The 17526-nt window shown below is 41.9% G+C and overlaps 1 long non-coding RNA gene across 3 annotated transcripts; it reads left to right on the forward strand.

Moving 5' to 3' along the window:
* The first annotated feature begins 1928 nt into the window (after nt 1-1928).
* On the forward strand, nt 1929-15470 carry LOC120687991. Of its 3 annotated transcripts, XR_005680937.1 has the most exons (6): nt 1937-2183; nt 2515-4235; nt 11511-11564; nt 11668-11835; nt 12832-12886; nt 15152-15470. It is a non-coding gene; the product is annotated as an uncharacterized LOC120687991 (long non-coding RNA). The 3 variants fall into 3 exon arrangements; XR_005680936.1 differs by lacking the exon at nt 15152-15470 and having other exon boundaries at nt 12832-13114; XR_005680935.1 differs by lacking the exon at nt 15152-15470 and having other exon boundaries at nt 1929-2183; nt 2515-11835; nt 12832-13114.
* Nucleotides 15471-17526: the final 2056 nt, after the last annotated feature.

A 17526-nucleotide genomic window follows, 5' to 3' on the forward strand; every position in this document is an offset into this window, starting at 1 on the left:
TGGCACACTTTCTCCCACGCAACCAGGCACTGCGCACCATGCACTTGCTCATCTCCCGACCAGAGGAACGCGCGTCGGTGACGATCCAGGGCGTCCAGTGTCCCTTGCGGCGGGTGCAACACCGACATTGCATAGATCAACTGGCTGTCCAGCACGGTGTTCACCAGCACCGCCCTGCCCATGGGAGTTTGAGAATTATCTAGAGTTTGAGAATTATCTGGAACGTTTAGGGTCGGTTTGAATCTAAGTGTTAATAGGTGAAAGTGATAAATTTGAGCACTAATGTATCCAAAACAAGAGTGTTAATGGGGGTGGGCTATACTTTAGCCAAAACTTAAAAACTATAGCAAAAGTACAGTGCTACTAGGTTCTAAAGTTTAGCACTCACCTTTAGATCCTCCAATCAGACCCTTAGTTTTCTATGCTTGTTTAGTGGAGCTCCTCCTGCTAAAATAATTTTATAGGTCAAATCTTAAATATGAAGTGGTCATGAGCGGAAAGTTAATTAGGAGAAACTACTTTTTTAGCCACCCGTTAGTTAGGACTTGAAGCTAAAAAAATAATTTCTCCTAATTAACTTGAAGCTAAAAAAGTAGTCCTAGCTCGCGAAGCCTGATTTGGAGACTAACTCGTTCGCATTGGCTGAAACAGGTGGCATTGTGCATGAGTTCTAGTGCATGATGGTCTTCGTTTACTGAGTTCAAAATTTTATTTTCTCCTAAAACTTGTAATAGAATTACATATGCTGTTGTAGCGCTTAGTTGTAAATATCCTCAAGGTACTTCCTTGCAGGGGCGGAGCCTATGGTGGGTGGGAGGGACTCTAGCCCTCCTACCATTGCTGAATCTATAAAGCTCCTCTAAATTTTCCCTATTATTTTTCAGATTTCTCCTCCTCAATCGATTGAGGTTTTGTTTTTAGAAAAAGTTTACTTAACCCCCTGAACTATCAGTGGTAGTCTACTTCACCCTCCAACTTTAAAACCATCTATTTTAGCCCCCAAACTATCCAAAACCGGCTAAATAACCCCTCAGGTGGTTTCGGATGGCGGTTCGCTACAGTAACACAATTTTATCTTTTTCTTTTTTATTTATTTTCACTAAATCTTTGAAAAATCATAGTAAATCACAGAAAAATCATAAAATAAAAAATCTAATTTTGTTGGACTCCACATGAGTAGATCTACACAGTGAGCATATAATATGGTATAGTTTTGTACAAAATTTTTGATGTAGCTTTAGATCTATACTTTTCTGTAATTAATTGGAATAATTCATATGTGCAGCTTCTATGGTCCGGGTAAAATTTTTATGGTAGAAAAATTATTGTATGCTTGAACTGTAGTAAAAATTTCATACTCATTAGATCAATTATAAATTAGTTATAGATTTAATAGATTTGGAGCATAGATTTAATGAGCATAAAACTAAATAAATCTATAACTAGATTATACATGGTCCAATGAGTATGAAATTTTTATTACAGTTCAAGCATATAATAATTTTCTTACCATAAAAATTTCACCCCAATTGGACCATAGAAGCTGCACATATGAATTATTCCAATTAATTATAGAAAAATATATATCTAAAGCTACATAAAAAAATTTGTACAAAACTATACCATATTATATGCTCACTGTGTAGATCTACTCATGTAGAGTCCAACAAAATTAGATTTTTCATTTTATGATTTTTCTATAATTTACTATAATTTTTCAAAGATTTAGTAGAAATAAATAAAAAAGATAAAACCGTGCTAATGTAGCAAAACCGCTCTGATAGTTCAGGGATTAAGTAGACTTTTTCCTTTTGTTTTTCCGTGACGACGTGGTGCGTTGGATCTAATAGCGACGGTTGTGAGTGTTTTGTGTGTAATTGTGGAATCGGTTCCGCCAGGTGTACCCGTTTTACTAACATCGGGCTCGTTTGTGTCGCCCGGTTATTTTCCTTCCCTTTCACTTCTCTCTCTTTCGTCTCCCTCTAGCGAGTTCAGCGCGGCGGCGGAGAGCTCCTGTGGCACGTCGGCGCTGGGTTGCGCGGGCTGCAGCATGGATCCTCCATCTGTTCTCCCTCGGCTGGTGATTTGGAGCTATAGCCTGGCTCCAGCTCCTTGCCGGCAACCTGCTCAATGCCCCTTTAGTTCTGTTCTAGGCTGGGTGCTGAGTGTCGTGTCCTCTCCAGGTGAGCATTTTCAGTTTCCTCCTTCCTGGATCTCGTGCGCCCCATATGGATTCCGTGGTTGCATCATATTCCCCCTCTATCTTCTGGAGTTAACACTTTCATTTTCCCTCCTAGATCTCGATTTTTGTTGTTCTAGTGTTTCTGTTGTTACCCCCCTGATAGATGTGTAGTGTGTCTCTGTATGCACTTTTCTAGGATTTCCTCTTGTGTTTAGCTGTGATTTGCACCTGTGCCATGTTGATTTATATAATTAGGCTTCTGAAAATTTAATGATGGCATCTGATGATTGTGATAGAATCGTTGCTTCAATTTTCTTGTGTCATCATGTTAGCTTTTGGCGCACGAGACAAGCAGAGCTGGGCGCTAGTGCAGGGGGTGCCTAGGCAGCGCGCGTACACCAAGGCAACAAGCAGCAGGCATCTAGCGCCAGGTGCAGGAGCAGGCAAGATTTGGTTTTCCCTGTGTTGTCGTTCCTTCCCTTCCCTCTCTGTTCTTGCAGAGCACAAAGGATCTACCGAAACAGCAAGCAGAGCAAGGCAGCCAGCGACACAGCAGGCACGCAGCAGCACCGTGGCGATTTGCAGGATTTGTGGAGCACACAGCCCAGCAGGAGCAGCGAGCGACTAACAGCACCACCTCCACCGTGTAGACAAGGTGTTCGACGGTTTGCCCCAGCAGGTCGAGAAACAAGGTAACAAGCCAGCAGCTGGCAGGTGGCCAACAGGCCTTGCACGGGGACCAAAGAGAGAGCGGGCACGATCAGCCTGGAGAAGCTGTGCAGATCAGGAGCTGTGCAGCCAGGAGAAGGCTCGGTTTGCATTTTTCTCTTTGCTCACATGATTAGACTTGTCAATTAGCTTGTGTTAATTAATCTTTGCTTTTGCTAATGCTTGTTAGCCTTTGCATGCTTTTTAGTAGTAAGCTAATTAACTGAGGTTGCTAGCTCTATTCCTTTTGGAAAAGCTCCATCGGCACTTTAGTAAATCTCTTCCTTTTGGAAAAGCTCGATCGGCACTTTAGTAAATCTCAACTTCCCCTTTGTGCCAAGCTTTCGGTGTTTTGGTCAACCTCGGCTTCTGCTTTGTATTGTGCCTTTCTTGAGTGAATCGCTATCTGCTTACATGCGCTTTGCGTCGAGATTTTCCTAACCGTTCCTAGGGTGAACTCGTCATGTGTTGGCGTGTGTCGCTTTGGCGGTTAGAAGAGAGGTGTGTCGGGTTGAAATCGGGACATAGGCCTCGTTTTCTCGGAGAATTTTTATTGGCTCTCATTCACCCCCCCTCCCCCCTTTTGGTCGCCTGTCCGGTCCTTCAGCTTTTCAGGCAGCCCCCTGTTGCAACCAGCCAGCTAGAAAGTCTGAAAATGAAATATAATCCTAGGAACACTACACCATATCCGTAATGTAAAATCACTATCCCTATTTAAGTAGAAGTTAATGTGAGGTTGAACTTTATAAGCTATTACGTGAGGCAATTTCCAATGAAATATAACCATTTTGACTTTTGTTAGCACGTCTATGCAAAATGTACTGTTAGAGGTTTGAAGTAGGACTGGTTTCTAAATCGTATGATCCCTTTTATGTTGTACATTGCATATGGTGCCTCTATGTAGTGCTTCTACTTTGTCTTATCTTTCTTATCTAAAATTGGGTGTCCATATATTTAGCTAAAATTGACACTGCCTAAAATTTAATTCATAATCTTAATCATAATGAATTCTATCTCTTACCATCTGAGTTTTACTGTCATTTGTGCATAAGAGAACTATGAGATCCTTGATCTGTATTTTTCACAGTATTTATAGTGTTATTTTTTCATTTGTAATTTCAAAGATAATGTATGTGGCCCATTTGCCTGTGCTTCTACTTTCACTATTATTTTTGTGTTGGTGCTGGAAGGGTGTTCGTTTATCCTGCTGGTTCTTATTATAGTTATTATATGTGCCCTTACTTATTGTATTGTGTGTTCCTTTGTTCCTTTTTCACCTAAGTGGAGATACAAAAATCACTCCACCTCCAATGCAAGGGCCAGGTTACTTTCTTTTGCAAGCAAGGTATTTTTCAATTTTGTTTCTTGATTATAGTTTAAACATGTTATAGTTACACATAATTATTTTGTTGTAACTTATGTTCATGCTCGTTGTAAATTTTTATATTGAGGGGTATAATCAATCCTCTTTTATTCAGTATTGGGTAGCATATGTTCATATATGCATCTATGTGGACTTTATGTTTGGTATATAACTCATGCCTTTTCTTAGGATGTGACGATGTGTTGCTCTTTTTTTGGACATTTATCTGTTATTTGTTGTGTGACGCTACTTTGTGGTAGTTGAACTTCTTTTTTATTTCAATTAGAGCTGCTTAATACTATACTTACAACATAGATTTTAGCCTATCTTGTGTATGGTCACTGTAATTTAAAAAAACATGTGTACAACTTATAACAATCCTTTTTATTCATTTTGCAGCAACCATTTCTTGCTACTATGCATCTCTATTGCCACTTCTATGTGGTTTTTCTTTTATACAAATCTGATTTCATATGTCTGTCTTCATGTGTCACATTGGGCTAACTCTGAATATTTTTTTTAAAAAACTCTGAGCATGTTGTTAATTGATTTAGTTCTGAGTTTCTAGTTTCTCCATTTGTTTGTTTGATTAAGTTGAACTCTTGTTTTTGTAGCAACGATAGCCTGCAAGTTAACTTTGTACTAACTACTAAAAATGAGTGGCCAATTGATAAAGCTATTTACAAGGATATGAAACTCATGTTTATCGGCTGGGAATATCTTTGAACCAGTAATGTCAGTTTCAGTTAATAAAGTTGGTAGACCTTTTTTACTTCTCTAGATCTTGGTATTTCTTATAGTCTAAAACAGTAACTGAGCTGGCTCTCAAACATTTGCACTGAACTTTATGCATTAGTTTTCCACCCTACTTTGATTGAGTAGCTCTCTGATAGTCAGTACTCGTGTCGTCAAGAAGTGGGTCTCATGAGGTCACTTAAAAGGCTCAATCTACATGGATCTCCTTCACAGGAGGTCTGTCTCTGATTATTTGGTAACTTGGTTCCGCTAGGCGCTAGGCGGATTCTAGGCGGTGACCTGCAGCCTAGAGCCTAGTCGGGATTAATCGAGCCTAGGCGTTCCTAGGCGTTTTTCTAGGCGTTTTGCCAATTTAGGCAAAACTGATATATATTATGTATATATAGCCAAAAATAGCAAAAAATGCTGAATATATAGGTTGCAGTAAATAACTAAAATACTAAATATAAAAAAATGACCACTGGACATACCTGATTCCTTCCAATGGGCTTAGTCTTGCATATTCCTTCCTCCTACAACACATTTGAATAATTTCAGCAAGCAGTTCATAAGAAAAAAAGAAAGCAGTAAGATGTCACTTCCTCTGTTTCATTTTCAGGTGCAGCTGCAGCTTCTGTAGACATCCTATACATTTAGGCAATGCAAACAACCAATGCAAACAGATTCATACATGCATATTCATATTCAAACAATCAGACAATGAAATCAGATTCACTAATCATTCATTCAGATTCAGTTTATCAGCAGAGTAGAGGAACAGAGGAGGGGACAGTGGAGCAGAGGAGGGGACAGTGGAGCAGGGGAGGGTAGCAGGTGGACGGGGATGAGAGGGGAGCTCTGAGGGGAGCAGCCGCAAATCGGCAGGGGAGGGGGATGGGAGGGGAGCTCTGAGGGGAGCAGCCGCAAATCGGCAGGGGAGGGGGAGAGGAGAGGAGAGGAGCAGGTAGGGGGGCGAGCAGCCGCCGGGATAGGGGAGACGAGCAGGGAAGTGGAACTCACCTTGAGGACGAGCAGAGGTGTAACATCCCAGTTTTCATCACGATTAAGGGGGAGTGTTGAAATATATAATGCAAACTCCTAGAAGGTTCTATAAAAATAAGAATAAACCATGGCATAATTTTATTCACCATGACAAGGTTCTAGAATGTTCCACAAGAATCATAAGAAGACATGAAGCTTGGATATTTTCTTGTCATGGTAAAATTTAGAATTTTTTAGAAATAGATATTTGTAGGGAACTTAGATATTTGTAGAGAACTTCCTACAGTGTGACATGTGTCACTCATTCAAGAGGGTATGGGTGCCTATATAAGGAGGGTGACACCCCTTGCCCTGCCATACTACTCCACTCCATCCCACACATCCAAGGGCATGGTAGAAGTGAGCATAGGTAGAGTGTGCTAGGTGTGTGTTCCTTTGTTGCTCCAATAAGGTAAGCGTCTTTATAAGTGTTAGTCTCCCGGTTAAGCTTAGCACTTAGTGTATAAGTTGTGATCCATCGAAGGTTGGCTCTGTCACTCGGGATCACAAAAGGGTCTGGGCTTCATCGAAGGTTGGCTCTGCCACCCGGAAGCCAGCTTCATCTGTTGGTAGGCTCTGCCTCCCGGAAGCAAAAGGCGGCTTTCCGTCAAAAGGACCCGGTACACTAAGTAACTAGAAGCTAACCGACTCTGAAGTGAGTTGGTGTAGATCCTCAACTTAGTAGGGCCACCTCAATTTCCAACAATCACTAAAATAAAACTTATGTTGCAATTAAACTAGTAACATAAAATAATACTAACGTTATACGAAGTATTACATAACTACTAGGTAAACTGTTTTATACTCTTGCCTTGCGTTAGTACATTCGTTCCCTCCAATAACCAGCATATGCATGCTTGCACCTACGACAAAAATCATCTCGTCTCTTTCCATAAAAGCCTCTCGAGTCACCGTACCATGCCATAATTCACAGACAATCATGACAGCGCCTATCTCCTTTGCCATAACTTCATCATTCCCTGGAAGCCACAGAATACCCACACCATTACACCATTGACCTTGAAATGACCCGTCATGGCAGCACCCACCTCGCTATAAATCGGGGTCGCCACGCACAGTGCCGGCCGAGATTTTTTCCGCCGAACCGCCTCACCCGCTCACTCTCGCTGCGCACGCGCGACACGCCGGCCCCACGACGAGACCGCGCACTGCCGCCGGCACCACGCCGTGCCGCCCACCTCCGCGTCCCCACCTCGCCCACGCCGCTGCAGCGTCCTCGCCGGCTTTGCCGCCTCGACGCTCGCGCCTTCAGCGCTGCCACTGTTCGCGTTGACGACGAGCTGCCGCAGCCCACGCCGTCGCCCGTCCCTGCGCGACACCGCTGCTGCTCTCCTCGCCTATAAAAGGAGCGAGGCCGTGACGAGCCCCGTCACCAGCCCAAGCACACCAAGCCGCTTCGCTCCGCCAGCTGAACCACTCCTCCCGAGCCCAGCTCACTAACGAGACGAAGCTCCAACAATTGGCTCTCTTCCTCGAGCTGTTCCGCGCCAAGGTGAGATGGCAGGCAGCTCCCCCGACCATTAACTCCACAACACTAATAATGGCCCAAAACACCCACCAGGCCGTGAGCACTTAATCCAAATCATTCTACCAATCAATACTGTAAACTCAATATCTCCTTCATATCAACTCCTTTTCACGTAACTCTTTTTCCTTAACTCTCCTCAAATCATATACTATCTATTCCTCCTATTTTCATCTCCATTTGAGCTTATTTTATTGATTGCTTGTGTTTGTTTACCGGTTGTGCCGTTTTCGCCCGTAGATCACGGAGTGACCGAGGAGGAGCCTGAAGACCCGTACCACGAGCAGGAAGCCGCCGCCGCCGACGCGTACGCAAGCGAAGGCAAGTTTCATCGACCCCTACGTGAGCGGTTGCATCCATGTGAGGACGTTTAGCTGTAGCCTGGGTCTAGGATCGATTACATATACCAGTACTTGAGTGATTGAGTGTGCTCATGCATGCATCTTAGTAGTCATGCATATCCAGAGCTGAGAATAGGATACGAAGGGATCTGGCTGAGACCAGGGCAGCTGGGTATGCTGGAGCCGGCGCTACCGTGGTGGTAGACTGGCAGGTGAGTGCTACCGTGGTGGTAGGCTCGAATTGACATGTTGAGGGATGGTTGCTGCCCTGTTGAACCATAAGGACCGAGTTGTTTTGACATCTCACCTAGCTTACTTTAGTACGACCACAGGTTCCGGTATGGGCCGGACTTAGCCTAATCCCACTGGTTAGCCTGACGGTCGCAGGGATGGTTTACGGGTATAGACCATTGGGGTCAGGGCCCGAGGGTTTGTGCGGCCGGGCTGGGGCGTGACCACGGCTGGGTGTCGGCTATGTCGGTTGTCCGTTCGGGCAGCCGAGCGTGTGGGTACAGTGTACGACCTCTGCAGAGTGTATAATCCATTCGAATGGTCCGTGCCCACGGTATGGGCAGGCTACGGTGTGCCATGTTTTCAAGTCGTCCGATTAATCGCGATTAATCGCGATTAATCGCCCAGGTCGGTTCTCCAAGTCCGACCAGCACCACCGACCCGACCAGAGCGACCAGAAACCTGGTCGTCCGATTAGTCGTCCACTAATCGCGATTAGTCGGTCGACCAGGGCATTTCTCGACCAGGGCAGCATGAAGGTTTCTCACTTTCTCCTAACAACTTCATTTTTTTGTTTCAGCAGCAGGGATTCAGCAAGAAGAATATGGAGTTTTGGACAAGAAGCTGGAGTTCTGGAGAGCAAATATCAAAAGTAAGTCACCAAAACCTGCAGAATTGCTTGCTGTATACTATATTGTATATATATATAATTATATATACACTATATAGTATATACTGAACATGTAGACATATGGACGATTAGGGAACGACCAGGCTCGACCAGGCTCGACCAGGTCGACCTGGTCGTCGACTAATCGCGATTAATCGCCTGGTCGGTCCCTAGGCGACCAGGACCGACCAGCCGATTTGAAAACATTGACGGTGTGGTCCTGACAACTAATGAGCTACCTAATGTGGGTTTTGTCGGGAAGAGTTGCATACCATTAGTTGCATTGCTAATGCATTGTGCTCAAAGTGCGTCGTTCATGTCATTTCCCCTCCCGTAGGGTGAGGTGGAGCTTGCTGAGTACTTTTGTACTCACCCCTGTTGATTTTTCTCCAGAGGATCCTGATTGTGCCAGAAGACTACGAGTAGATCGTGTCCGCACCCAAGCTGATCGAGTGAAGCCGTGATGGATGAAGAGCTAGTCCTCCATGCCGTCATGCTAGTCGTTATCCTATGGTTGTTCTGTGTTGTCGCTTTATCCCTCGTGTACATGTTGAATAAAGCTCTGTATGTCTCTGGACTCCACTTGATGTAACATGTATTATGCCGGAGACCCTATTCGGTAATTAATACATGGTTTAGCCTTGATCTTCGGGTCGGGGCGCTTCAAGAGGAAGCAGCCGGCGGTGGAAGGGAGAGGAGCAGCTAGCGCCATCGGGGACGAGGTGCTTCCAGGCGGGGAGGAGGTTGCCCTGCGGGAGGAGCTCGACCAGCAAGACCTCGTCCGGCGGCGTGATTCTTGGTGATGGTGCCGAGGTCGTCCGACCGGCAAATGGCAGGCCCGCTCGATTTCCCCTTCCCCTATTCTTTCCGCTCGATTTCGCACCGCTTAACTCTGTTGCGCGCGTGCGCCGGGCCGCCCCATCCGCTATCGCACGGGAAATCGAGCGCGCTCGCGCCGCGGGGCCAAATTTTGGCGGCAATCAGCAGCGTGTCCGCCTCAGCGCCACCTCTCCCGCCTCCGCGCCGCCTGCGCTCCGCCTAATCGCCGCCTAGCGCCCAGAATGGCGCCTACCCCCCTAGGCCAGGCGATGGGCTTCGCCTAGCGCCCAGAATGGCGCCTACCCCCCTAGGCCAGGCGATGGGCTTCGCCTAGCGATTAAGCGCGCTCAGGCGCCGTCTAGGCGCCGCCTAGCGGAACACGGTTTGGTAATGACAGATTTTATTTTGTGAACTATAAATGTGTAAAATCAGTGTGTTTTCCTACTTTTGGTTAATTGTGATTGAAATTCATCTGATGAACTACAAAAATTGAGTGCAAATTGTACCTGAACTTTTTATTGTTGCAATATAATTGATCATTTTTTCCTATAGAGGACTGAGACTCTCAATGACTCCCAAGTCCTAGGCCATATGTCATTGTGATTGTATAGCGGTAAATCCTCAAGTGCACCCATATTTTAAGTACAAGCTTAGAGCCTCGTAAATTTTTTTAATGGATGTGTGGATTTCCCAATTATGTTTACATGCCGATACTGGTTTAAATTGATTTGGCGAATCTAATGTATGGCACTGTATATGCAACCATCACCTGTAATTGTTTACCTTTTCCTTTTGCCCTTATATGATTTGTACCTTGCTAATTAAACTGCTAGCTATGTTTTCTGAAAATTTGGGGAATTATATTGTCAGAATATCCTTTTGCTGGGTATAAATCGGCCTTCCTTGAGTACTTTTGAAGTAATCAGAGTGCTTAACATCATTTCTATACTCACATGATTCCATTGATGCTGATCATATATGACATGATTAAATTGAGTAGGATACAGAACCTAGTGGTTTTTAGTGAAGCACGTAATAAACTGTAGCTTGGTTTATGTTGGTGTTATTAGAAATGGATGAAACCATTTCTTTTTAAACATGAATCAAGAATGGTCTTGTTGTATCTTCTTTTCTTTTCTCTGAAACAACAGGTTAGATATGCCTTGGGGTTGGGGTGGGAGGGAGGGAGATAGCATTTCTACTTCCTTTAGCATAGTGGCCAATATAAACTTGCATTTTGTACTGGCACACAAGTCTAAGCTATCTTTGGCTCCACTTTTTAGAACTGTATCATCAATCATTTCTCTACCACTCTTAACTTTTCTATCCTGTGTGTGCAATACCATTTTTGAACAATGCTACAACTATGAAAGCTTGCTGATGTATGTAATTTTTTTTTCCAAACTGGAACATAAAGTTGTTTTCCCAAAGCAGCATGTGTATATGAATTTTGACTAGTGTAAAAAATTCCATTGATTATACACAGTAAACATCACTTACATGGTTCCCACTACATTTTCAGCATGCATTACAGTGTTAATTTATTAGGATAAACTGTAATATTCAGGCTTATCAGTACTCCATTATTGTTGTTGCGGATGTGCCCCATTATAGTGTTTTGGCCGTGTTATTGGATATGTGTACAATTTTTTTACTATTGTTAGGTTTGTTAGCATTGTTTCCTGTACAACTTGGTCTGAATGTATATCTATGTGCTTCGCAGTTATCTTCAATTATTTTTAAACATAGATCCTTTTCAAATAACCTCTCTCACACACGCTCCCCCCCCCCCCCAACTCTATCTCTCTTGCACACTGCACACAATTTATATAACTATATAATTATTACCTAGTGCTAATAAGTTTCTTCAGCAGGATCAGGGGCATGGGCTCATCGTGGAAGGAGCTGAGTTAGGCCGTGCATCCATTGTAGGTTTTGATGCCAGTTGAGGAGATATATTTGTATATGAACTGGATAGCTTCTTTCCTCACTCTCATCTCTCGTTTCTCTCTCCTAAACCTCTTGCACAAGATGGCTCGACGCCCCGTGGACTCGCATGATGGTCCTCATCGATCTAGCGGCTACTGCTGAGTAACAGGCCAGATCTGGTGGCCGTCGAAGAAGAATAAGCCTGATCTGGTGTGTACAGCTGGCGTCCGCGTTCCCGGCAAGCAGCAGTATGAAGTTTCGTACAACTGGGTAGAGCTCCCATCACCATTTCTTTATATCCCAGTTTCTTTTTGGCCTTTTCCCCTTAAACTGATGTTCAAGAATCAAGATCTTACAACTTTTGTTGTTTTTTTTAAAAGGGTACTCTTTATTTGATCGTTGCTCCCCACTCTCTCCATTTTTCCTGTTTCTTCTTTTTATCTTTTATCTTGGACCGGTGTTCTTGATGGAGGCATATGCCACCAATCAGGTTTTAGGGCCTGCCTTGAGTGAATTTGGGGTTTGGTTTGTAGATTCTACATTCATCAGTTATTTTTGTTGTGCACTACAGTATGCTCATATATGTAGTTGGGGTGTGTACTGAAGAGCCAAACATGCTCATCTGTTCCAGTTGAAGTGTTTAGCCAAAAATTAGTTGCGGTTCAGTTCTTAGTTGTCATGTATCTCCCATCTTACTTCATTAGTACTAGCTACTAAGTAGTTTAAACTGCTCTTACAACATAGGGGTTCAAGTTTTTGTTATTCTTTAGATGACAAACAATACTATACTAAGAAAAAGAGAGGTTTATTTTTTTTTATTTGCATTCATTTAAGGTTAGTATTTATTTTTGCTTTGTCGGGATAATGTGCTTAATTTTTATATAGAGAAATATCTGTTGATTTCCACCCTTAGGTAGCATTACATTAGGTTTAGGACCACACAACCTTTTAAGGTTGAAACAAGCTCTTGATTAGTACAAACTGTTTTAGATTGTAGCACATGTCATTAGTTTAATTTGTAATCAGTTGATTACAATATTTAGATAACATAATTCACAACATTAAAATCGTGTAACTTAGGTTTAGTCTGGTGTAAGTTTTTCCAAATAAAGTTTAAAAAACTTTGTACATTCTGCCTTAAAAAGTTGTATCTTTTTGCAATTGTTGGTTCACTTGATATAGATTCATTCGGTTATTTAAGGAAAATTCAATGTAATGCACCATTGTCTCTTGCTTTCTCAGGTGTTTGTGTGCTCTGTTTTGCAGGTGAGCCAGGGGTCTAATACATTTTGTCTCCAAGTAATATAAAACCAGTAAGAAGGTGTTTGCAACTAAGCCTAAGATATGAAAGTGTTTTGTCTTCTCTGAGTGTCTAATTTGGGGTTTTCTTGTAGGTTTTGTCTGTTCATAATTGTCCGATTGAGTTTTATTGTGGCTTCATTTGTTGATTTTCCTGTAGGTTTCTATCTGATTTATTACAGCGTAAATATAGTGGTGTTTCAGTTAAATTTTTTTGTGGCAAAATTAATTATGGTCTATTTGTGTGTAATTATTCTGTCCCCATTATTTGTTTTAAATAAAAATCATGACCCTGTGTTAGTTGGCAGCAATACTTGGCTGTCATTTTCATCATTTGTAAATTATGTTAACCATCAATTAAAGTGCAAATAGTTAAGAAAAGGTTTTGTTTGTGCGAGAATATGCAAATGTTTTGATTCATTCAATGATGCTAATTATTTATTTTCACGACATTTATATCATTGTAATTTTTCTGTTATTAAAGTGTAGTTAAATATGCGTGTGCGCACTTTTCATCGCTAGTCCCTTTTTTCGTCGTTGTGCTTTTTGTAACTAAAATCCTAATGAGACAGCCTTGGTATCTTAAAGTTTGAGTTGACATGGTCTACTTTTCTTCAAAAAATGAATAACCTTATATGTATTCATTACTGTTTGTTTTCTATGTAACACAAATTTGCTAATTGTTAATTACTGTAATTATGGATTTTTTTTCTTTCAAATTTGCTCCTTGTAAGTTACCTTAGAATTATTTTTTTCAAACTTGGCTGCCATTGCCCCAAGATAGGCAGCTGTATTCCGTTGCCCCTTGGATTTGGACTTCCCTTGTGTAGTTTCACCTTGATCTCCATCTTCATTTGCATGTTGTTTCTTTCCTCCACGCCAATGCATTGTTACGCTGAGAAGTTTTTCTTGCATTCAAGCTTGACTACATTATTAATTTTCTTTACCCTTAAGGCAAGCTGAATCGCCCTTACAAATTACAGTTCTTAATTTATAGCAATAATTCATTTAAACCCTTTTGTGCATTAGCTAAACATATCCAAAGCATTAGCTACTATGTTCTTTGGAAACGAACAATTCTATCCGTTTGCTGTACATTAGTATGCACAAATAATTATATGAGAAACATTTAATCCAAGAGGGTGGTTGAACAGAAGCTAATGCAACGAGAGCTCCTTTTAATGGCTTAGGAGGTTTTCTTACTCCTGGGCGTAACCAGGGTTTACCTAACCGGTGGGAACCGGTCCGGTTTGACCGGCCCAAATTCAAAATTTAAATTTAAATTCAAAAAAATGAAAAATTCTCAAAAAATTCCTTAAAATACTTCAAGGTGCGACGAATCTAATGGTGTCAAATTTTCTCAAAAATTCGTTCATTTAGTATAGTTTGCGGGGATTTGAAGTTAAACAAAAAAACGTGCATACAAAAGTATACAAATATAATGTAAAAGTAGTACAAAAGAGGGTTGGAGGGTTCATTTAGACTAAAATATATTATACAAATATTTATTTAGTATACTTTGCGGGCATTTGAATTTAAACCAAAAAAGAAAAAAATTGAATTTGACCGGTTACCAGTCAAACCGGCCGGTAAACCGGTCTAACCGACCGGTATACCGGTACAAGCCGGTTGAACTGCGCCTTTTGAATTTAAATTTGAATTCCACCGGTTCCGACCGGTAACCGGTCAAACCGGTCCGGTAAACCGGAACCGGAGCCCGGCGGTTACCGGTTACCGGTCGGGAAATAAAACCCTGGGCGTAACATGCTTCATTAAGAACATACAGTGGACACACATACAAATGATTCTTTTAGATAAGTAGGGTACATATCAGATAAAGTTATCCAAATTATTTATTATCTTGTTCTATGTGTTCACCATATATGCAAAGGATGGTAATAAAGAAAATACATGCTTAATTAAGTTAACAATTTTATTTTCTTACGAACTTGGCTTCCTTAAGGTGTTAGCATGAATCAGAGTAGTAGCCTAGGAGCTTTATGGTAGTCCCTTCTTTCTGTCTCTTTCTGAAGACATTTGTATTTCCATTCTATGAAATAGAAATGGGAAATGACCTCATGTGGATAGAAAAGTATATGATCTTGAGACAAAATCATAAGAAATTTGTATTAGAGTTACTCATAACATGACATCATAATTTTTCTCTATTTCATTGTATTTTTTTTTGTGAATGCTTGACCAAATTGGTTAAATCTTTTTTTTATTTGCTATAATTCCTTGTGTTATTGATATCACTTTTGTTTCTTATGGTTTCATGCATTCACAGGTTCATCAATTATGCTCAGAATCTTTGTGGACATGCCATTACAGATTTACAGTTGCTCAAGATATAATCATGCTTGAACATCCTCGGCATTGATCTCCTTTTGTTATTGTTGTGGTCTATCATAGGTAGCTTTCTTCTGCCTGGTGTAAAGATCAATCTAGTAGTCTAGTAGTCCGATTCAACATCTTATACATGTACTTAATATCTCAATTTCCTTTCAGCAAAGCAGAGCATTTTTCCTGCATTTGTCTTTTTTCCTTTTGTTATATAACATGACACAAACTTAGGGAAATTATCTGTTTGATTTTGTTGAAAATTTCACCTATGCATGTACATTGTAGTTCCTGTCTGTTTGATTTTTTTCTGGAGTTTCACATTTGTAAAGTAATTTACTTCAAATACAACTATATAATGCATGTATTTTTTAGAAACATTCAAAACAAAACAAACAACAGTTGTGAGTGCCGATGGTTTAGAAATTCAAAAACCTGGACTCTTTAACAGACACAAAATATGTTAAAGCTCCAAAATGGTCAAAATAATAAAAACCAGACAATAAATCCAAAACACAACTGGCCTGTGTAACAGCGGAACAAACCTGTTAGTCAGCCAGGTCAAAAGACTTGCGTAGCCGCGAATTGGCTTGTAGTCCAATGGTAGGACGGTCCAATGGGACACTACCCATCAGGGTTCAAATCCTGGTGCTCGCATCTTTTCTTGGGATTTTTCTAGGATTTATCGGTGTTATACGTTAAGTGGTAAGCAACGTTCCCGTCGATATTAAGTGGTAAGCGACGTTCCCGTCGATGACGAGGCGCCAGTGGTGACTTCGGGAATCTTCAGATCTGTCGGTGCTCAGTCCTTCGAGGTGCTCACAGGGGTAGGGTTTGCGTACGTGTATTCATAGGGTGTGAGTGCTCGTGCGTGTTGTGGGCGTCTTCGTTGTACTGTGTGATTCTCAAAAAAAAAAACTTGCGTAGCCTAATAATGGGTCCAACAGGCATAATGGCGGACCCGTTAACTTGATGTGAGCAGAAGGATAAAAAAATCACGCACACAACACAATTGAAGCTGACAAAGGATCTGAGCTGTTGATCTAGAATCCAATGGTTGAAAGGAGTGACTGATGGATAAGCTAAAAATCAGTCGGTTGACAATGAGCATTATTTTTACCATGGATACATTGTGAGGAGATGCTGAATTTATTTTTTCCTAGTAATTATCCTATATCCGCTACTGCCTCCTTACACTAGGTTTGTACGCACGAGGGGCTCGAGCATCTGATGCCCTGTGATTCCGTGAGTCTATGAGTTAATGGAACGAAAAGTTCCGTTAAAAAAAAAGGAAAAAGAAAAGGAAAGTCGTGGGTCAGGCCTAGTCGCTGTCGGAGCCCATATAAACAACCATTTTTATTGGGCTTGAATCTAGGCGGTACATGGGCTTAAAAGTAGCCCACAACAAGTTCAGACCGCCATCAACAGCATTTCCCAGCACCAGTGTGACACAGCAGCAGATCTGTCCGTTTCGAACACAACATCCTATCCACACGCACGCCCACACCCCAAACCAAAAAGGAGCTCAGAAGGGTCACCGAGTCAGGATGAAAGACGGCATAATGTTTGTAACACTAGTAATTAATTCAAACCTTTTAGTTCATTTTATATTTTTATATTTTTGAAAGAGAATTTTTAATATTTAAAGTATTAAATGTAGACTAATCACAAAACTAATTACAGATCTCGTCTGTAAACTACGAGACGAATCTAATGAGCATAATTAATCCATCACTATAGCGTATTTACTGTAGCATTACTATAGTAATTTAGTGTCTAATTACGCCCTAATTAGGCTCATTAGATTCGTCTCGCGATTTACAATCTATTTGTGTAATGCGATTTATTTTTCAACTATATTTAGTACATCATGCAAGTGATTTACAAATTTTTTGTATTTTACGTTTTGGGATCTAAACAGGGCCTCAATGTTAATATACTCTACCATTTACTATAGGGATCAGCACCGCTTTTGTTTATCCCTTCCAGATCATCGCAACGGTCCAGACTCCAGAAGCCCTCGTTGTCCCCTTCCCTTTGGCAAACGTTCAGTTCCCATGTGCTTACTACTAGTACTCCGGATGCAAGTGTTTATGGCTTCACCGTCCAAAGGTGGAGTAGCCGAGCACGAGCAGGAGCTGGAGCAGGAGTATCCAAAGCAGAGGACGGCCGCGGCCACCGCTCCCGCATCCACCAGGGCGGCTGGTTTCTCGTGACCCGCGCGCGCCACTGCACGGGAGCGGCCGGGCCGGCCGGTCGCAGCTGCTGAGCTGCAGCGATGGGAATGGGACGCGTCGGCGTCGCCCGGCGGATCCTGCGTTC

The sequence above is a fragment of the Panicum virgatum genome, chromosome 9N (genome assembly GCF_016808335.1).
Source record: "Panicum virgatum strain AP13 chromosome 9N, P.virgatum_v5, whole genome shotgun sequence".
NCBI lineage: Eukaryota > Viridiplantae > Streptophyta > Magnoliopsida > Poales > Poaceae > Panicum > Panicum virgatum.